Genomic DNA, 22978 nt, shown 5'->3' on the forward strand with positions numbered 1-22978 from the left:
CTAGGGTGTAATGACAAATGTATGATAAGCTTTGCAGCAAAATTTTTCTCTCCAGTCCTCATTTTTGGTAAAAACTAATTATGAGTAAACTTTAGTCTTATACCTGGCCTGATTATTTGCATAAAGTGCAGCAAGAATGGTTATTTTTACATAGGCCTTTTGGATTGGCTTTGATGAAACTCTGTTCCACAAGGAATTTCAAATAAGACTTTTAAAGCTGAGCCCAGCCATGGGTTTGTATCATCTAATACCTGCAAGTTGGGTGATAAACTCGGAGCTTGCAGACCTGTTAGAAAATGGCATTCTTTACTGACCACAGGTTAGGAACCCTGTGCAGGGACTGTGTAGACAAGGTATAAGGCCAGCTGTCCCCAAGGAGCTTTTATTGGCTCTGCATGTCAAACTTGATTCCTTAAAGGGAAACACACCCTTTCAATCAAAGCCTTGGTAACAGTTGTGATCTGTTGACAAAGAAAAATGGATTCTTATTGCACTGATGTAAACAATTATATTGCCATAAGTTAAGAGTATTCCCAGATAGTTAAAAAAACATGCTCCAAATTTTGTTCATAGTAATATACCTTACTCAATTATTAAAGGCCACAATAAAGAGTTTAAACTAATTTTTCTTTACTCTGAAAAACAAAACAAGGATTAGCAATATTCCAAGCAAAAGTTAAAAAGTTTGCTTTAACTTTCTGAGTGTAGTCCATTTAGTTAACTCTTGTTTTGCTTGGTATTTTTGAACATGTTAGTTCTTTATGAGTCTCATACATTCTCTCTCTATTCCAATGTTACAATCTTCAAAGCTATTAACAACCTGTATTTGAGAACACCTGTTAAAGTCTTTAGTATAGCTTGATTATAAACCATCTTTTGAGAAGGAATAAAGAAAGACAACAATTGTCTGCAAATAGCAACATTTCCAGGATAGTTACAGTTAAAAACATGACTGACAGAGAGGTCTGTTTATCTCTGTGGTTTACAGTAACTTTACCCTTAATTATGATGATAGCATATACTTAGACACTAGAATTTTAGAAATCTCATACAATTTTGAACATATATTAGTATTATTCACCAAAATGTAACTTGAAGATTGGACATCATTTTGGCAATCTCATGCACCATAAATTATTTTGCCAAAATGACTCAAAAGGCAAAAACCTTTTATTAGCCTTTATTATGACATGAAAATCCTATTTAAAGCCAAATTTTACCCTTGTGTTAGTTTGTTAATGCTAACCCTAATTTGTTTAAATGAAGCCTTGTAGGTCATTCCATCTAATCCTAACCAATGTGAACATGAGGTGAATTTTCCACAAACCTAGTATAACCCTTTTACTAAAGGGCAGATTAGGGTCTTAAGACCTCCTTGCTATGCTTTTATTTCAAATAATTATAATTTTTATGTCCTCTTCATGCCTTGACTATTTTATCTCTATGAAACTTCATCTTTGGTAATATTCTTTGCTCTAAAATATACTTTGTATTATGTTATTAATACCATTACAATAGTATTTTTTCTAACTGGCATTTGCATGGTACAACTTTTCCCATTGTATATATTGGTACAAATAAAAGTCAAGATTATATACACAGTCATATAACACATAATGACGTTTTGGTTAACAATGCACTGCATACACGATGGTGACCCCATAAAGTTATAATGGAGCTGAAAAATTCCTATGTCGTAGCCATCGCGGCGCAATGTATTACCTTTCCTATGTTTAGATATGCAAGTATTTATCATTGTGTTACAATTGCCTATAGCAGTGGTCCCCATCCTTTTTGGCACCAGGGACTGGTTTCATGGAAGACAATTTTTCCATGGACCGGGGCGGGGGTGGGAATGTTTTTGGGATGATTCAAGCACATTACATTTATTTCTTTATTATTCTTTATTATTATACTATTATATATTGTACTTTATTTCTTTATTATTATATTATAATATATGATGAAATAATTATACAACTCATCATAATATAGAACCGTTGGAAGCCCCGAGCTTGTTTACCTGCAACTAGGCTGTCCCATCTGGGAGTGATGGAGACAGTGACACCTGAAGTGTGTTGCTTATGTGCAGTCTACTTCATAATCTTGTTTCGGTTGCTGTCACTGCAGAACACTTTGCTTCACAAAGATAGGATGTTGGAAATGGAAGCAGGCTTTTCAGTGCTTTTGTGGCAGTCTCGGGATATTCTGCCTTGACTTTAATCGAGAACGTATGGAGATTTGAAGTTGTCTCAAACATACCTTTAGGACAGCTGTCATTTATGATCTCAAGCAGTTGATTGTCTTCTAGCAAAGACAAAGTCAGTTCACCTGGCTTATTCACCAATGGGTCATGGATCCATTCCTTCCCAGTTTGGAGGTCTTGTGGTTGGGAAGTAATGCTCAAACTCTTTTGAAAGATGAGCTAGGTGATCATGCATCAGCTGGGAGATAGAAGGCCCTGGCTGAGTCTCTTTCAAAATCTCTGCTAATGATTGAAACATGTCAAAACTCCCCAAATTTACTCGTCACTCCCATGATTCCAGTTTGGCTTTGAATGCATCCACTTTATCTGCTGACTTGAACAGAGCTGTTGTTCTCCCCTGAAGCAACAGATTGAGTTCATTGAGAAGGTCGAATATATCACACAAGTAAGCAAGCTTTGTGGCCCATTCTGTGTCACTGAAATCTACTGCCAGTGGTGACTGTTTCTGAAAGAAGTGTCTGGAGCACCTGTGGTAACTCAAAAACTCTGGCTGGTGATCTACCCTTAGAAAGCCATCTCACTTCTGTATATGAGAGAAGACGTGTGTGCTCTGTGCCCATCTCTTCACAAAGCTGTGTGAACAGATGTGAGTTAAAGCCATGTACCTTTTTTTTTATTTTAATTTTTTTTAGATAGAGTTTCGCTGTGTCACCCAGGCTGGAGGGCAGTGACACTATGTTGGCTCACTGCAACCTCTGCCTGCTGGGTTCAAGCGATTCTCCTGCCTCAGCCTCCTGAGTAGCTGGGATTACAGGCATCTGCCACCATGTCTGGCTAATTTTTGTATTCTTAATAGAGATGGGGTTTCACCATGTAGACCAGGCTGGTCTTGAACTCCTGACTTCAAGTGATCTGCGTGCTTGGCCTCCCAAAGTGCTGGGATTACAGGCATGAGCCACCACACCCAGACAAAGGCGTATACTTTAATGTGATTGATAATTTTAATCACATCCTGCAAAACGTTAAGTTCAGGTCACATTTTTTGGCTAGCCAGCATTTCTCCACGGATGACACAGTGCACAGACTCACGCTCAGAAGGGATCTCTTTGACCTGAGTAGTGAACAGAAAGCTGCCCATGCATGTACCAACACAAAATGACCAATTCAGTTTTCCTGATATGTAATCATTCAAAGATTTGAATAGTTCTGTAGCTGTGGTGCTGGTTAACAACACAAGTGCACATAACTTATCCTCATGCATATCCTACTGAAAAATATATTGCACAAAAACAAGCATTTTTGCATCATTTTTAACATTGGTAGACTTACCAACCTGGATTGCATACCATAGTGACTCACTAATCCTCTCTAACAATTGTGCCTCAATATCCTTTGGTATTTCATCAATTCATCTAGTTATGGTGCCACCTTTTGAACTGTAGCCTCTCCTAAAATTTCATGACAAATGTCCTAAGTAGCAGGCAAGATCAACTCTTCACCAATAGCGAAGGACTTCTTAGCTTTAGCAATGTGGTTAGCCACGAGAATGATGCTATGAGTGCAGACACATTTGATGAAGTGGTGCCTTCGACAATTACTTCTGTTCTTTGTGGCTACGTGTTTTCTTTTGAAAAGCTCCAAACACTTGTCTTTTAATGCAGGTTGCTTTGTCTCCATGTGGTGAAGCAGTTTTGAAGGTTTCATGGCTTCGTTGAGTAGCCGGTAGCCACATATAATACAAAGTGGGCTTGGAGAATGTAAATCATCTCTTGTGATGAACCTGTAATTTAAGTAGAAGTCTTGGTATTTTCTTTAAAATGCAACTTTCTTTTTGTTGGCAGCCTTAGAGTCTTCTGCTGTCTCATCATTTGAGTTTATTCCCCCTTTCAAAGAAGCTCTACAGTGACATTTGTTTATTGCTCATTTTGGCTAGGATTAGCTTGTGGGCGTACCAAAACTGTGACTGAGACAAGTGTATGGTGGGAGAAAGAGGCATGGATGAAAGTGGTAAATAAAATAATGGTCAGGCCACGCACGGACTAAAATAAATGTCAGATTCTGACTTAAAGCCTCCCACCAGATGCAGCTTAATTGTCACTTGCCACTCACTGATAGGGTTTTGATATGAGTCTGCAAGCAATTGATTGACTATGTCTCTGTGCAGTCAAACCTCTCTGCTAATATTAATCTACGTTTGCAGCTGCTCCCCAGTGCTAGCATCAGTGTCTCAGCTCCACCTCAGGTCATCAGGCTTTAGATTCTCATAGGGAGCACACAACTTAGGTCCCTCACATGCGCAGTTCACAATAGGGTTCACACTCCTATGAGAATCTAATGCCTCCTCCTGCTGTGTGGCCTGGTTCCTAATAGACTACAGCCCAGTACCAGTCCATGGCATGGGGGTTGGAGATCCCGGCCTGTAGTATTCAGTACAGTAACACTCTGTACAGGTTTGTAGCCTTGAAGCAATAGGCTACACCATACAGCCTAGGTGTGTAATACACTATACCATCATCTAGGTTTGTGTAAGTATACCCTGTGGTACTCATACAGTGATGAAATTGCCTAGTGATGCATTTCTTAGAAAGTATCCATGTTAAGTGACACATGAATGTATATACACACACACACGTATATAGTCTTGAATGGTAGCATACGATTGGATCCTCTTTTATACCTATTATCTGATAGGTATAAACAATGATCTTCAAAAGATATTAAATAATTAAAAGTTACATAACTGATATTCTCTTTTCTTTTTATATCTATATTTTCCTCTTTTGATCAGTTATCTTCTGCCTGGAGGACTTTTTTTGTGGGTGTGGCTTTTTCTTTTTATATATATATGTATTTTTTTAAGTTCTAGGGTACATGTGCACAACATGCAGGTTTGTTACACATGTATGCATGTGCCATATTGGTGTGCTGCACCCATTAACTCGTCACTTACATTAGGTATATCTCCTAATGCTATCCCTCCCCCCTCCCCCCACCCCACAACAGTCCCCAGTGTGTGATGTTCCCCTTCCTGTGTCCAAGTGTTCTCATTGTTCAATTCCCACCTATGAGTGAGAACATGCAGTGTTTGGTTTTTTGTCCTTGTGATAGTTTGCTGAGAATGATGGTTTCCAGCTTCATCCATGTCCCTACAAAGGACATGATCTCATCATATTTTATGGCTGCATAGTATTCCATAGTATATATGTGCCACATTTTCCTAATCCAGTCTATCATTGTTGGACATTTGGGTTGGTTCCAAGTCTTTGCTATTATGAGTAGTGCCGCAATAAACATACGTGTGCATGTGTCTTTGTAGCAGCATGATTTATAATCCTTTGGGTATATACCCAGTAATGGGATGGCTGGGTCAAATGGTATTTCTAGTTCTAGATCCCTTAGGAATCGCCACACTGACTTCCACAATGGTTGAACTAGTTTACAGTCCCACCAACAGTGTAAAAGTGTTCCTATTTCTCCATATCCTCTCCAGCACCTGTTGTTTCCTGACTTTTTAATGATGGCCATTCTAACTGGTGTGAGATGGTATCTCATTGTGGTTTTGATTTGCATTTCTCTGATGGCCAGTGATGATGAGCATTTTTTCATGTGTCTTTTGGCTGCATAAATGTCTTCTTTTGAGAAGTGTCTGTTCATATCCTTCACCCACTTTTTGATGGGGTTGTTTGTTTTTTTCTTGTAAATTTGTTTGAGTTCATTGTAGATTCTGGATATTAGCCCTTTGTCAGATGAGTAGATTGCAAAAATTTTCTCCCATTGTGTAGGTTACCTGTTCACTCTGATGGTAGTTTCTTTTGCTGTGCAGAAGCTCTTTAGTTTAATTAGATCCCATTTGTCAATTTTGGCTTTTGTTGCCATTGCTTTTGGTGTTTTAGACATGAAGTCCTTGCTCATGCCTATGTCCTGAATGGTACTGCCTAGGTTTTCTTCTAGGGTTTTAATGGTTTTAGGTCTAACATTTAAGTCTTTAATCCATCTGGAATTAATTTTTGTATAAGGCATAAGGAAGGGATCCAGTTTCAGCTTTCTACATATGGCTAGCCAGTTTTCCCAGCACCATTTGTTAAATAGGTAATCCTTTCCCTATTTCTTGTTTTTGCCAGGTTTGTTAAAGATCAGATGGTTGTAGATGTGTGGTATTATTTCTGAGGGCTCTGTTCTGTTCCACTGGTCTATATCTCCGTTTCGGTACCAGTACCATGCTGATTTGGTTACTGTAGCCTTGTAGTATAGTTTGAAGTCAAGTAGCATGATGCCTCCAGCTTTGTTCTTTTGGCTTAGGATTGACTTGGCAATGCAGGCTCTTTTTTGGTTCCATATGAACTTTAAAGTAGTTTTTTCCAATTCTGTGAAGAAAGTCATTGGTAGCTTGATAGGGATGGCATTGAATCTATAAATTACCTTGGGCAGTATGGCCATTTTCACAATATTGATTCTTCCTATCCATGAGCATGGAATATTCTTCCATTTGTTTGTGTCCTGGAGGACTTCTTTAACACTCCTTTCTTACTGGTGATAAATTTTTCAGCTTTTGTATGTCTGAAAAATGAATTATTTTGCCAGAATTTCAAAAGATGTTTTCCCTGTTTATGTATTGTTATATAATAATTTTCTTTTTTTATAGCAAAGCTATTTTTTGAGCTCAGTATGAGCTAGTGATATGGTTTGAATCTGTGTCCCCACCCAAATCTCATGTCAAATTGTAATCTTCAGTGTTGGAGATGGGGCCTGGTGGGAGGTGATTGGGTCATAGGTATGGTTTCTTGCCACTGGTTTGGCACCATCTCCTCAGTACTGTCCTTGTGACAGTAAGTTCCCATGAGATTTGGTGGTTTAAAATTGTGTAGCACCCCCTGCCCCACCTTGCTCCTGCTTCCACCATGTAAGAAGCTTGCCCTCACTTTGCCTTCTACCATGATTGGAAGCTTCCTGAGGCCTCCATAGAAACAGAAGCTGCTATACTTCCTTTTATGCTTCCTTTATAGCCTGCAGAATGGTGAGCCAATTAAATCTATTTCCTTTTTATATTACCCAGTCTCAGGTATTTCATTACAGCAATGCAAGAATGGACTAATACAGCTAGCCTACTTCTTAGCCTTTTCCCTTATCATCTATTTCTTACAACCCAATGAGGTAGGAGCTACTGTCATCTAATTTCGCATGTGAGGGGACTGAGGCATAAAGAGGTTGTAGCACTGGCCCAAGGTAGAGTAGAAAATAGGCTCAGAAGTCACCTGCCTTCAATCTCCTGGGCAGGAAGTGGGGCCAGACTCTAAACCCACTGTGCTCCAGGGCAATGTTTTAAGCAGGGAAGGGATAAGATCAGTTCTGCACTTTGGGAAGATGGGACTGGATGCAGTGCTGAGGACTGGAAGAATGCAGGGTCCTGAGAAGTTTCTAGATTAGTGCCAAAATCACCCAAGACATGCCCTACCCACAGGTCTCAGCCTACTTGAAACAGAACAGGAATTAATACAGAAGTGCTTTAATACTTTTTCTTTCAGGACTTTTAGAATGCTATCCACTATCTTCTTGCTTGCATTGGTTCCAGTAAGAAATCTGCCGTTATCTTTAGTTTATCTGTACATAACGAATCTTCCTTTTTCTTTCACCGAGTTTAAGGTTTTTTTCTCTTTATCATTGTTTCTGAGAAAGTTGATGTTCATTGTTTTTCTTGGTTGTAGGAGTTTATACATTCATGAAATTTGGAAGGTTTTTTGTTAAGTATTGTTTCTTCAAGTATTTATCCTTTCCTCCAGTCTCCTCTTTTTTAAGGATTTCAGTTACACTAATATTAGACCCTTGAAATTGATGCATAGTTAACCAATGCTTTTTATTTTCTTGAAGGCTTTCTTCTCTGTGTTTCAGTTTAGATTGTTTCTATTGCCCTATCTTATAATTGCTGCATATAACTATATATTTTAAATCATTTCTGGATTATTTATAATACCTAATACAATGTAAATGCCATGTTATATGTTATTATTTAGGGAATAATACATGAAAAGACATTTGTACATATTCAGTACAGATGCAACCATCGTAGGCCTAACTGTATTTTCAACTCATGATTGGTTGAATCTGCAGATGTGGAGTCTATGGATATAAGATACTGACTGTATTTTTTATGTTATCATAAATGGGATTGTTTTCTTAATTTTAGGGGTAGTAATTATTACCATAGAAATGCTACTGATCAGTTTTTGTTGATTTGTATGCTGCAACTTTACTAAATTTATTTGTCAGTTCTCATATGTTTTTGGTGGAGGCTTTTCTATCTATAAAATCATGTTATCAGCAAACAGAGACAATTTATTTTGTGTCTCCTATTTCAAAATGCCTTTTATTGATTTTTTTCTTGCCTAATTACTCTGGCTAAGACTTCCAATAGTATGTTGAATAGAAGTGGAGAGAGTGGGAATTTGTATTGTCCCTGATCTTAAAGGAAAAGCTTTCAACTGCTCACCATTGAGTATGATGTTAGCTGTGGACTTGTCATGTATGACCTTTATTGTGTTGAGTAACATTCTATACCTTTTTTTTGGGTTTTTTTTCAATCATGAAAGGATGTTGAATTTTGTCATATGCTTTTTCTTCATTTATTGAGATGATCATATATATGTATTTTGTCTTTTATTCTGTTAATATAGTAAATCACATTTATTAATTTGCATATGTTGAACCATCCTTGCGTTCTTGGGATAAATCCTTCTTGGCCTTGGTGAATGATCCTATAAATGCTGTTGAATTTGGGTTGCTAGTACTTTGTTGAGGATTTTAGCATCTATACTAATCAGGGATATTGGCCTGTAATTTTATTTTCTTGTAGTGTCCTTGTCTGGCTTTGGTATCAGGGTAATTTCTGTCCTCATAAAATGAGTTTGAAAGTTTCCCCATTTTTGATTGTTTGGAAGAGTTTGAGAAGAATTGGTACTACTTCTTTAAGTGTTTGGTAGAATTCACCTGTGAAGACTTCTGGTCCTGGGTATTTCTTTGATGGAAGGCATTTTATTACTGATTCAATTTTCTTACTTACTATTGGTCTGTTTGGATTTTCTATTTCTTCATAACTCAGTTTTGGTCAATTATATCAATTATATTTCTAGGAATTTATCCAGTTCTGCTAGACTATCCAATTTGTTGGCATATACTTTTTTATTTTATCATTTTATAACCCTTGTACTTTTCTGGTATCAGTTGTACCATGTTTCCTCTTACATTTCTGATTTTACTTATTTGAATCTTTTCTCTTTTTTTCTTATTCAGTGTAATTATGGCTTATCAATTTTGTTTATCTATCTTTTCTACTGTTTTTAAAGTCTCTTTTACATTTACTTCTGCTCCTATCTTTGTTATTTCCTTCCTTCTGCTAAATTTGAGCTTAGTTTATTATTTTTTATCTAGTTCCTTGAGGTATAACATTAAGTTATTATTGATATCTTTCTCTTTTTTGATGAAGGTTTTTATTGGAATAAAATTTTCTCTTTGAACTGCTTGTGCTGCATCCCATAAGTTTTGGTATGCCTGGTTTTCATTTTTGTTTGTCTGTCTCAAGGTATTTTAAAATTTCCCTTTTAATCTCTTTCTTAACACATTGGTTGTTAAGGAGTATATTGCTTAATTTCCATTTATTTGCACATTTTCAGTAGTTTCTTCTGTTGTTAATTTCCAGTTTTATACCACCATGATTGGGAAAAAATACTTGAAATAATTTTAATCTCTTTAATTTTGTTAAGACTTATTTTTTGGCCTAACATATGCTCTATCCAAGAGAATGTTCCATGTACACTTCAGAAGAATATGTAATCTGTTGCTGTTAGATGAAATATTCTGTATATGTCATGAGGTTCTTTTGCTCTAAAGTATAGTTAAAGTCCATTATTTTCTTACTTATTTTCTGCTGAAAAATCTGTCCATGTCAAAAGTGGGTTACTAAACTCCCATATTATTATTGCATTACATTCTGTCTCTCCTTTCAGATCCTTCAATATTTGCTTTATATATTTAGGTGCTTTGATATTGAGTGCATATGTATTTATAATTGTTACATCCTCTTGATTAATTGACTTCTGGCCTTCATTGTCTCTTTGTATAGTTTTTTATTTACAGTCTATATTGCCTGATGTAAGTATACCTACGTTTGTTCTCTTTTGATTTCCATTTGCACAGAATGTGTTTTTTCCATCCTTTCACTTACAATCTGTGTGTTTACTTAAAGATGAAATGAACCTCTTGTAGGCAGCATATAGTTAGGTTTTAAAAAAAATCCTTTCTGCTACTCTATGTCTTTTGATTGGAGAATTTAATCCATTTACATCCAAAGTTATTACTGATAACTAAGGACTTACTACTGTTACTTTATCAATTGTTTTATAGATTCTTTTTGTTCTTTTTTTCTTTCTTTCTTGCAGTCTTTCTTTATGGTCTGATGGTTTTCTGTAGAAGTATAATTTGAAGTTTTTAAAAAAAATCTTACTCGTTGTAATTCCAGCACCTTGCACAATCCTAGTATACTTCAGGTACTCATTGTTTGTTGAATTCAAAGGAAATAGCTTCAAATCATGTTTAAAACTACAGTTACCTTTTGTTTCTGTTTCCCTCAACCAATATTGATTCCTCTTACATAATTATATTTATAATTATCCTTTCTCGTGAGTCTCACTACCTCAATTTTAGTTCGGACCTTTTTAGCCTCAAATCTTTATCAATGCTAAGCTTCCAAAATGCCTCCAGCTTTCCAGGGGCTCTTCATTACTCCTTTCATGAATATTGCTCCTCAAGGTAATGTCAAGCCACTTTGATAATTTTGATGCTAGTATGTGTAGGTTAAAACCACATCCCACTGGCATTAAGGTCTCTGTAATCTGATACCCTTCAACATATGCAGCCTCATCTATTTCCTAACTTCTCCAGACTATAGGAAAAAATTATGTTTCAGTGGAAAACTAGAGCATATCTCTCAAGGGGTAATTTGATTCTGAGTCTGTGGGAGTTCTGCACCTTTCATTTTCTTGAAGCTATTTTCAAACTCTGTAAATGGTAGATAACTGATAGCAATGCAAAATAATTCTTGTCTATAGATGTCTAATTCGGATGTTATCTAAAAGTTAGTTCAAATTACAGACTTGAAAAGGTTATTTATGGGTCGGGCATGTTGGCTCATGCCTGTAATCCCAGTACTTTGGGAAGCCGAGGTGGGCAGATCACTTGAGGCCAGGAGTTCGAGACAGCCTGGCCAACATTGAGAAACCCCGTCTCTACTAAAAATACGAAATTAACTGGGTGTGGTGGCACGTGCCTGTAATCCCAGCTACTCAGAAGGCTGAAGTGGGAGAATTGCTTGAACCCAGGAGGCAGAGGTTGCAGTGAGCCTAGATTGTGCCACTGCACTCTAGCCTGGGTGACAGAGCGAGACTCTTTCTCGATTAAAAAAAAAAAAGAAAAGAAAAGAAAGAAAAAGTTGTTTATGAAACAATATAGTAAGGAACCATTAAGTAGGGGTGAAAGATGTGGAAAAGTTTGAAGTATAGAATATTCCTTAAAACCTGATAAAGAATTGAAAGCATTTGGCTAATTAACATTTTGATAGTTAAAGCTCTTAGTCTTCATTAAAGTAAGAAGTATTGTAAAAATGCATGGGCAATTTGACAATTCTTTTTTTAACATAGTTAAGCATGAAGCTGGATTTATCGTGGAACCAAATGTCACATATATGCTTGCATTATTTCACACTATGTTTACTGCCGTAAGTGGATAGTGTGGTTATTGGTGCCTTAAGTGAATTTCTTAATTGCACAGGATGTATGATGGCGTTGGTGAACTTGGGGATGTTGAATTGAGTATCAGGAATAAAATATTCATTATGTGGGTTTTCTGGGGCCCTAGGTAACACTGTTGGCTAGGGAAAATTGAGTATGAAAATTTAGGGTTGGTTTCCTGTTTATTTGTTTTTGCTTCTAGTTTTCATTCCTTTGCTGTTTATTCTCCTCTGGTTTTGCTTGTGTATCCATATACATAAAATCATGCTTTTATGATTTAGTTTGGTTTTTATTTGGTTATGTGAATAGTTATTTTGTTTCCTATGTGCTTCTAGCAAGTCATCTTCCGTTCCATTTATCTGGAATTCCTAGACTACTTTTGTCAGGCCTGCAAGAATTAATGGAACACACCAGCTTTTTATCCTTAAACTAACCTTGGAATTTTAGACTTTCTGGTACTTTGTGTTAAGTATACTCTCACAAATAGAATTTGAGTCATATTTCTCTCTCTCTCTCTGCCTAACTTCTCCAGTATTTGTAAAGTATTCACGAATATTCTTAATTCATGTGTTCATTTGCATACATTCAAGCAGGGTCACCAGGGTCGCTCAGGGAGCGAGAACCCAGACACTTGGCATGCAGGCACAAGGGAAAGAATTTCTTATCAGTCAGTCTTGGGCCTCTTTCTCTCTATGCAAACTGGTTAATCTCCTCTGTGAAGTTTTAAGTTAATTGGTTTAATAATAAGAAGAACTTTAATCAAATATTTTGTCAGAAAAGTGAAAAACGTAATGCCTTTTATTTAGTTCATATGACTTGAGTAATCTTTGGGAAATAAAGACGGTTTTAAAGATTGTTAGTAAGACAATTGTCTTCAAAACGTAAACATGGTCTAAATTATGTTCAACTATCAGGTTTGCTAAATGCTTTAAGGCCATAAGGTGCTTCTTTGGCTTTTGAAAATTGTTTAACTTGCTTGCTTTCCGGATAGGTAAGGCCTGGGGACATGTGGAGTTGGCCACACCCCTAGCTGTGCTGGAAATAGTCAAACCTTATCAGAATATAACTTACCAGGTTTTACATTAAAGTTAAAATTGCTAGGAGTTGCTATTATAACATGCGATTAAGACTACTAGAAACAGTTTTACATGCAAGGTGTGTAAGAACAGTAGAATATGGAGGTTTTTTTTGTAAAAGGTTATAAAAGGTTTTTGCTTCTTTAAAACTTCTGAGTCATCATTTTGGCAAATAAATAATTTATGGTAATCTGGAACCGCAAAATCAAATCTAACTTCATTTTTAAAGTTGTCTTTCCTAATGCCTGAAAACATCCAGAAAAGAGATAAGCAGGATTATTTGACATGTTTATGTACATGGGATTGCCAAAATGATGTTTAATCTTCTTTAGGTTGTATTTTTGTGAATAATACTAATATAGATTCTAAAACTGTATAAAGCTACTGACGCAAGTAAAACAAAAAATTAATTAAATATCATTAATTAATATTAATTTCATGTTAAACCAGCTAATACTGAAATTGTTTAAAATAGCTTATAACCAATGCTTGATCCCATGTTCCTGAGAAAATAATTAAAGCTTCAGGTACATTTGGTCACCTGGTTGGCCATTTAAACATTTATAAAGGGATTTCATTCAATTGTTATTTTCAAGGCATGTTTTCTGGTTGTATAACAGCTTTCCTATGTCAGAGGACTGATGTTATAACAGTAGATTATTATGCTACAATGTATTTTCACTAGGTAACGAAAGCTTTTTTTTTTTAATTTTTTTATTTTTATTTTTTTTGAGACAGAGTCTCACTCCATCGCACAGGCTAGAGAGCAGTAGTGTGATCTCGGCCCACTGCAAACTCTGCCTCCTGGGTTCAAGCAAGTCTCCTGCCGCAGCCTCCCAAGTAGCTGGGATTACAGGCGTCTGCCACCACGCCTGGCTAATTTTTTTATTTAGTAGAAAAAGGGTTTCGCCACGTTGGCCAGCCTGGTCTCAAACTCCTGACCTCAGGTGATCCACCTGCTTCGGCCTCCCAAAGTGCTGGGAGCTGGTGTGCTCCATTAGTTCCTGCAGGCCCGAAAAAAGTAGTTTAGGAATTCAGATTTTATGGTTTGAATCTTCTGGAAACATCAGAGAAAGACTATCCTTGCCATCCACACTACAACAAAACTTTGGGACGTTGAACTTTGAGTTCATAATCTCACAACTGAGAAGGGTACCTCCATGCTCTTGGAGCTGTGCACCCACTGGAACGCTTAGGGTAAAACTCACCAGGGAAATTTTTCCCAAGAAGAGGATGGCGTCCTTGATGTGAACAGCTTTTCCCAAGTTCACAGATTAAAGCTTCTACTGTCACAAAACTCTTATCCTTGAATATTTTTTCTTGCTTATGCCTCTACGAACAATAGAAGTGGAAAAGGGGTCTTTTATGTGCACTTATGGGGTATACTTTTATTTGTGAAGGAGTTTGCAGTCAGCCTTATACATGGATAACCTTCTACTTTGATAGATAAAAGATGAAGGCCCAATGTAGGTAAGAAACTTTAATGCTACATGCGTTGCCTCATAATCAGTCAAAAGCAAAACATTTGTTCACTCCTCTTAACCCACATCATGGGTTAAAGAGAACATTGACGGAAGGCCTTCACTCTTCTAAAAGTCCATCATTTGTTAGGTCCGTTTTCCATGGTTTAAAGTAAAAGAAGCAATGATCAGAAATGTATCCCTCATGATAGCTTCTATAGCAAATTCTACCATAAAGGCTACGGTTACACAACAGACTCTAGATTCTCTTGTGAGAGTTATGATAGAATTGGCTAAACAGAGAAGTGTCTGTGAAGCTGCTGACATTTGTGGCCTATGGAGAAATACGTCAAATGAAGATTATAGAAATTCAGTGGTAGGGGACTGATGAAGAAAATGCTTAGTCAAGTGGGTAAGCTCTTTATCTAGCTCATTCTTTGATCTATTTGATTTTAGGAGGTTTGATTTATGGGGACCATGGGTAAGGAGCATACTCCAAACTCTTGGTATTATCCTCCTGATAGTCATAATAATAGTCTCCCTGGTGCCCTCTATTCTTTCAAGGGTTTTAAATACTTGCATGCAGCCATCTCTAGAATGTCATATGGTCTCTCTTCAACTGGAATGACAAGAGCTGAAAGAAATGTGCAACCATGAGGACACCGTAACCTATGAATGATGTGCTGAGATGGGAAACCCAAAATGATGGTAACTGAGAGTGGCGCTAAGGCCCTAAGTTTTGGTCATACTCTTACCTAAGTGAGAACCTGACCAAAAAGAGGGATTTTTTTTAAACAAAATTCTGGGAGTCCATTGTTTTGGACTGAGCTCATGCAGTAGGCCCCAGCAAACCAAACCAAACCAAACCACACCAAAATAGAGTCGCTTGTGCCAAGACTTTAAGGAAACACATAGATTCTAGAACAGACCAGGTTTTGTTTTCCCCCTGCAGATCTCTATAACAAACATTTCTGATAGCATAGGTATCCACCCCCTGAAGTTCCCATTAAGTCTTTTAACCAAATTCATTTCCTTTTGCCTAGAGACCATCAAACTTATAATCGTTCAACAAAGGTTCCAGCCAGTTCCAGGTGAAGACACCACCACTGGCCATCAGGAAGCTACCCTGCCTCCACTAGTGGGAGCAGGGCGAGAGTTCTATGAACCCCAATAGGTAGGGACTACACTTGGAGCCATCATGAAGGAGTTACAGAAAAAAGACCATTGGTCCTTCTGCCTCCCATAAAGATTTATGGGGATCACATCTCTCAGTGGGGAGATGAGGCAGTAAAATAGGGTGTGGAGGCAGGGAACATAAGGCTGATTCATCCTTCAGCTACGACAGGAAATATCCTCTCCATAGAGCATACACCGAGTAAATGACTTTGTAACTTTACTTCACCCTCTTCACTTACATAGGGTGTACTCCAAGTAGAGGGTATTTAAACTCACAAAAACTCTGTAACAGGGCCTTCGAGCCCCTATGCTTTGGCCGGCTCCCACATTGTGGAGTGTACTTTCATTTTCAATAAATCCCTTTGTCCCTTCCTTGCTTTGTTTGGGTGTTTTGTCCAATTCTTCAAGACGCCAAGAACCAGAACACCCACTACTGTTAACAATTTTAGAGCCAAACCCTCCAGCAGGGATTGTAAAAGACTGGATGCTGTATGCATGATACAAACCCTGCAATCTTCAGGGAGAAGCTGGGAGTTGAGGATTCATTCCTGATTGTAGGGAGCTGTGCTGAAGATGGGGCTTGTGGATGAGTATATCTCCACTCTTCCTGCCTGTTTCAACGTGGATATTTTCTCAGTTGTTTGGTGTTCAGGAGTCTTTCGACCAGTTTCTGGCTTTCTTTTGGAAGGAACCGATCCATGTATAGGTGTTTATTTGGTGCATCTGTGGGAGGAGAGATAGCCATGAGCAACTATTTCTTCATGTTGCTGATGCCACTTTCCAGAATTTTGTTTTGAGCAAATGGCTTGAAGCAGGAGAATACGGTAAGTGATTTTTAAGGTCTTAATCTCCTTAAGTTAAGGAGACTGTTTTGGTAAATATGTTTTGGAACAGATATCTGTTTAGAATCGCTAGCACCTAGGGGCAGAGACACTAACCAGAAGACGTTCCTGAAATACAGGTGGCAAAGATTTAATCCAGGCAGCTGGTTTTCAAAAATAACAATAAGGGATAAGTCCAAGAATTGGCATAGTTTATACATAACCATAATGTTTATATTTATTTTTCTCCAAATAAGGCATTTCTCTACATAAGATAATAAGTAGCTGTGCTTTTTGAGTAAGAGGAAATACATATTAAACATTTCTAAAGTATCTGGAAAAATACCCCTTTCCCCCATCTGTTCTGGACAGTTAAACATACTTTGGACCAGTTGAATTTTCCACAATAGTTTCTTTGGATATTAAAATGACTGAATTCTCCAAGCAGAAAATGAAAATCCTGAAATAGAGATGGAATAAAAAGTATTACTTCTGTTCAATCAAATATAAAATTTAAGTGCACCATTAAACTACTTCTGTTTATGTGCTTTAACATTTAAGTCTTCTTACCCCATGCAATAATTGCAACTACCTGATGGAAAATAACCAATCTGAGACTGAATAAGATGAATCTGGTGGTCTCAGGGACAAGCACAGTTAGTCAAGTAGTGTTAGTAAAATCCATTTTTATGTCTAATTTTGATAGCAAGCCATTAGGTCAGCATTGAGTTTAAGAATGTGGCCCAAGAGAAAAGCTGAAACATCATGTCCTCACTGTTTCTAACTTCAGCCCCATCTGGTTGAAAATTTCTGCAGTGCTTCCCAGAACAGCTTTTAGATAACACTGAGGCATTTGAAAGGAGCTTTCTAAGGACCAAATAATCTTCAAAAATTTCTAAAGAGAAACCAATGGTCTTCTAAGCCTTTGCTACTCAAGATTTTTATCGTGGGCCAATAGTACTGACATATCCTGGGACTTGTTAGAGTTGCAGAATCTCAGGCCCCACCCAGGCCTACTGAATCAGAATGTTCTTTTTAACAAGATCCCCAGGTGATTTATATTAAAATTTGGAACATATTAAGTCTTGTTTTAAGCTCTTTGAACAGGTTTTGGTTGGGGGTGAGAGAGTTCCATGTTTTAAGAGATAAGTGCTGATTCTTTGGGAGGAGAGTTTGGCATTTTAGCTATGCAATTGAACAGCTCACTGCGAAAATGCAGAAAAGGAAAAGGCCTCTTTGGGATCACAGCCTCTGGCGGCAACCATGCTCAGAGGACTCACTCATCCTGTGGTGCAGTGGAGTTTCTTGACGCCTTTGGGTCACTTTTCAAGTTTAAATGAAACCCGCCTCTTTCTACATCAGGCAGGAGGTATTAATGCTTTCTCCACAAATTCTCAAACCCACGTGTGTGTCGTTATGCATTTATGGATTAACAGCCGTCTTCAAGGTGCTAATCCTTCAGCACTTGATCAGACAAGAGAGAATAATTACACCTACAAATAGCCTGACTTTTTAATTGCACAAAAAACACTTCCCTCCTCCCACAGGAGGACACAGATCATTCCATAATCCAAGACATGGAGAGATGCTAACTGAGATGCGTAACAGGGTCCAAATTCAGTCTTTTCCCAATTTTTCAAAGTGCAATTCTGTCCCAAACCTCTGCACAAGCATAGAACCCTGCCAGTTACATCTTGTGCAGTATGAGGAAATCCTTTCCGTTTTAGTCTCTGGCAGTCACGACCCCTCTATTTTGTTTTGAGATTGATTTTCTAGCTAAAACTTTGTACTTTTTGTTCCCAAAGATCTTCATGGGCAGAACAGACAGATCTGGATGGGGTGGATGAGCAGAGGGCCAGGGGGCCAAGTGGCTTCATGCTGAGGATGCAGCATAGGGGTGGGCTTGTGGGGAGGGCTCTTTCCCTCATTTCTCTTCTTGGGTCTCTGTGTGTCTCCCAACCCTTCATGCTCTCGTCCTTATAATAGTAACATTCATGATCTAATTTAGTTAGCTCATCAGTGTGATTCCATTCAGAAATGACTACCTAAAATGATATCTACATTTTAAATAATAACTGTAATTTAACCGTCACTTTAACTGGTTGCCTAGCCTGCCATTTTAGGACTTTATTATCATGCTCTACTTGGATATTTAAAAGGGTCTTCACTGAATCAGCCTAAAGCTTCTGAAAATCTCCGCCAATGAATTACCACATGGAACCTTCAATGAATTCCTAAGCCCCTGTGTTCCATAATAGAGACAGGAATAGCGAGAAGAATGCTGACTTTGAAGCAGGATGCACCGAAGTCAGCATCTTAGCTCTGTCATCTCGGTTAAGTGACTAACGTCTCACTGAGTCTCAGTTCCTCACTGTATTGAGGGAAGTAATACCTACTGCATGGTTTTCTGTGAAGAAGAGATAGCAAACATATGTTGCTTAGCAAGAATACTGGCACCTAGTGGGGAAACAAGAGGTTTAGTCCTTACTTTTAATCTCCCTTTCCTTTTCTTGATGAATGGTGTTTCAAGCCTGGTTTCTCCAGAAAACAGAGCCTCAGTCAAAAAGTTATGTGCTTAACCTTTACTGAGTAAGTGCAATCCAGGGAAGCAAAAGTGAAGGAACCAGGTAAATGAGGTGAAGGAAAAGAAGAAGTATAGGATGGTGCATTTCCAAGCTGTCTAGACTTGACCGGAAAACATCCTTGTTGCTCAATTATACAGGACATCACCAGGAAGGGCATATGGAAGCGTGAGTCTCAGCACAATTTCTCGGGAGGAGGAGAGAATAATCTATCTGTTGGCCCCTTTCTTTCTCCTGCTGCCCATTGGCCAAATCCAGCCCCCACCAGCACAATTGGATTGTCAACTTACCTACATTTCTAGGTTATTTTTGCCACAAGAGTGCTGGCATTGAGTCAATGAAAGGGCATGAGCCAGAAACATTAAATACCTGTCTCTCTGCAACATGCAGCTTTGAAGACCCATCTGGGAAAGTCAGTGGGTTGGGTGGTTTAGGAGGCCTCTGGCATCTGCACCTTAGCATTGACAGGAAAGCTCAAGGGTGGGAGGTGAGGGCCCTGCGGTGTGAGGTCGGAGGTGTGACATGACACACAGCCTGGTCCTTCCTCGAACTACACGGGACTTCAGGACTAGCTGCTTGCTGCAGCAGGGTCAACTGCTGAGCAGCTCCCCTGAGTGGGCAGGGACGAAGCTCAGTAGGCAAAGATGAACATCTTCTGTCTGTGCCAACAATAATGCCATTGGTGCCAAGCAATCTCCCTGGAGAGTCACTCATAGCACTGAGCAGAAAAATCATAGCCAACCAAATCTGCGAAGTACAGGAACTGGGTCTGGTATTGTGAGAATAGGATATGGGCTTTCAATAATTCATGAATTAATGTGGAGAGATGTAAAATCAGCTCTCAACACAGGTTTTTGTTTTTTTTTTTTTTTTTGAGATGGAGTCTCACTCTGTCGCTGGGCTGGAGTGCAGTGGTGCAATCTCGGCTCACTGCAACCTCTGACTCCCAGGTTCAAGTGATTCTCCTGCCTCAGCCTCCCGAACAGCTAGGATACAGGCACGCACCACCATGCCCAGCTAATTTTAGTATTTTTGGTAGAAACGGGGTTTCACCATTGTTGGCCAGGATGGTCTCGATCTCCTGACCTCATGATCCGCCCACCTCAGCCTCCCAGAGTGCTGGGATTACAGGCGTGAGCCACCGCGCCCGCCCGGCCTCAACACAGTTTTGACCTGGCTCAAGTTTATTTTTAGTGTCCTTCAGATTAAAGCTCTGGAGAAAGGTTGGATTTAGAGACCTTGATTTGCAGAATTAGCTTGTCCTCTGTCTGACTTCAAAGTCTATTTTCAATCACATCAGTGTGCCTACTGCCTCAGTACAAAGGTGGTGCCAAAGCCATGGGACGGAATACCACCACCCAGAATGAGCAGGGACCAGGACTCCTCGTACCTGAAATGATGAGCAAAAGGCTATGGAAGACACTGAAAACTAAGGGCTTAGCAACAAAGAGAAAGCCAAGAGAGATAAATTAAGACATTAAGAAAGAAGAGATTTTCAAATTAAAGGAAGGGATCCTCAGTGTCAGATGATACAGAGAGGCCAAGTAGAATAGGAAGAAACAAAATAACAGAATTTTGTAACTGCCGCTCTGACCAGAACAATTTCTGTGGCAAGATGGGGACTAACTAAAAATATTGCTGAGTATTGAGCAGTGTGATGAAGTGAGGAAATAGAGCTAATTTTAAAAAAACTTTTTACTTAAAATTGGCAAATAGGAAAAGAAAAGTACCTTGGTGGGGAGGGGGAAATCAGAGTTGAAGAAACCTTTTTTTCAAAGCACAATTCATTTATTCAGTCTGCTGTGATACCTTTGGGTTGTTTCCAGCTTTTTGAAAATTAGAGATAATGCTGCTATAAATATTCTTGTAAATGTCTTTGGGTGCATGTGTGTTCCTATTTTGGTTGAGCATCTCTAGCGACAGTCATGGTGCATTTCAATATTCAATCAATAGCTCAGTTTACTGATATGTCCGTTACATCATGTTGATAAACCATCTGTTACCTTACTATTTATGTAAGTTTCTGTTCTGTAAGTTACTGATGGAGGTGTCTTAAAACCCACAGTACGTTGTTGAGAACTATGTCTCCTTTTACTCTTGTTAATTTTTGCTGTCTTAGAAAAACATACAAATTTTGAATTGTATATTTAAACATTTACAGATTTAGAGCTTTTTTATATCTTCTTGGTAAGTAGAAATTTTTATTGCTATGAAATTTCCTTCTTTATCTCTAGTAATATTTCTTATCTTGAAGTGTTCTTTATCTGATATTCACTATCTCTTGCTCGGGCTTTGGAAGGAATATCTTTTTACATCCTTTTACTTTCAATCTTTCGAAGTCCTTACATTCAAGACTTGTCTCTTGGAATCAGAATATGTTTTAAAATCCTATTTTCTCTGATCAAACATTGACATTTCTAAAGCATTTAGTTCGTTTATGTTTATTATAATTATCTAGAAGCAAGATATTTTTAAGATAGTGGAAGCATTTATTCTATTTGTGGACAGGAGGGAAGGAAAAACTAAAGAGATTGAAAATGTAAGTGAGGGAAAGAAAAATCTTACCTTAAGTAGCTGTCTACTTGTCTTTCCCTGGAGTCCCTTATCCCCATATTCTTCCATGTCCACTTTGTCACAGCTTCAAGGGGGCAGCTTTCCCAGATCCTGCTAATGCTGCTGTTCTGATTAATTTGGAACTTTGGAAGAAGTTTATTTGGAGTGGCAGAAATAATGACTTTTTAATTTATCCTTCTGACTTTTGTCTTAATATGTAATCCAAATTTATCTATTTTTTTTCACACAAGCTCGTACTCCCTGTACCTACTATATTATAACCTTCCCTTTCTTTATAAAGTGGCTAATTTAGTGAGCACTCACTTGTGTTTGTTGCATGGTGGGATGAAAGGGGAAGGGGCATGGTTGGGAAGCAGGCTGGATATATTGGCTGAGCACTGAACTGTGCAGCCTATAACAATGGGGAGCTTGTGATTCTCTGATGCTCAAAAGCTGAGGCTGACCTTCTCTTGGCTGTACTGTTTGTCAGCTTTTCCTTAGTCAACTCCCAAATGAGAGCATCCTCAGCAGAAACTCCTTGCTACTTGGTGAGACAGATAATCCCAGTAGTTAAATTCATGGGCTCTGAAGTCACACTAGTTTAAAAGCTTGGCTCTCTTCTTTATAATCTGTGTGATCTTGAGCAAGTTCTTTACCTTCTTGAGCCTTCATTTCTTCATCTGTAATGTGGGGATAAAATGATAAAACGATACTACTTTATGGATTTTTAATGAGGAAAAAATGAGCATATACGTTGTGATGTTAATTTTACCTGCCATAGTACCCAGTTATTTAATTAAACAGTAATCTAGATGTTGCTCTGAAGGTATTTTGCAGATGCAGTTAACATGTGCAATCAGCTGACTTTAAGTAAAGGATACTATCTTTATCATCTGAGTTGGCCTCATTCAATCAGTTGAAAAGTCTAAAGAGCAGAACTGAGATTTCCAGGGGAAGAAGAAATTCTGCTTCAAATTCTGCTTCAGCCTGCTGGCTGCCTGTGGATTTTGGACTTGCCAGCCTCACAATGGCATAGACCAGGTCCTTGAAATAAGACACAATCTGTATTTATATCCTAGTGGTTCTGCTGCTCTGGGGAACCCTGACTAACGCATATACGCAAAGCCTCTGGCACAGTGCCTTGCTGGCCATCAGTCCTCAGGAAGTGTTGGCCTACTGTTATTATTTTATGCATATCTGATTAGCATACAGCATATCTGATTAGCATAGAGAATGCTTTCTGGAAGCATGAAGCTGTTAGAGTATAATCCCCACCAAGAGGCAAGCTCAACAGTCATTCATTCTTGTCATACCTCCTGCAGTTGTGA

General features: G+C 38.3%; 1 long non-coding RNA gene across 1 annotated transcript in view; it reads left to right on the plus strand.

The window, feature by feature from the left end:
* Window positions 1-16066, plus strand: part of LOC129463860 (uncharacterized) — a 28785-nt gene extending 12719 nt beyond the window's left edge. Inside the window, exons 2-3 of the long non-coding RNA XR_008651314.1 lie at window positions 15083-15226; window positions 15562-16066. This is a non-coding gene — a long non-coding RNA (uncharacterized lncRNA). The remainder of the gene's footprint in view (window positions 1-15082; window positions 15227-15561) is intronic.
* The last annotated feature ends 6912 nt before the right edge of the window (window positions 16067-22978 follow it).

The sequence above is a fragment of the Symphalangus syndactylus genome, chromosome 15 (genome assembly GCF_028878055.3).
Source record: "Symphalangus syndactylus isolate Jambi chromosome 15, NHGRI_mSymSyn1-v2.1_pri, whole genome shotgun sequence".
NCBI classification, from domain to species: Eukaryota; Metazoa; Chordata; class Mammalia; order Primates; family Hylobatidae; genus Symphalangus; species Symphalangus syndactylus.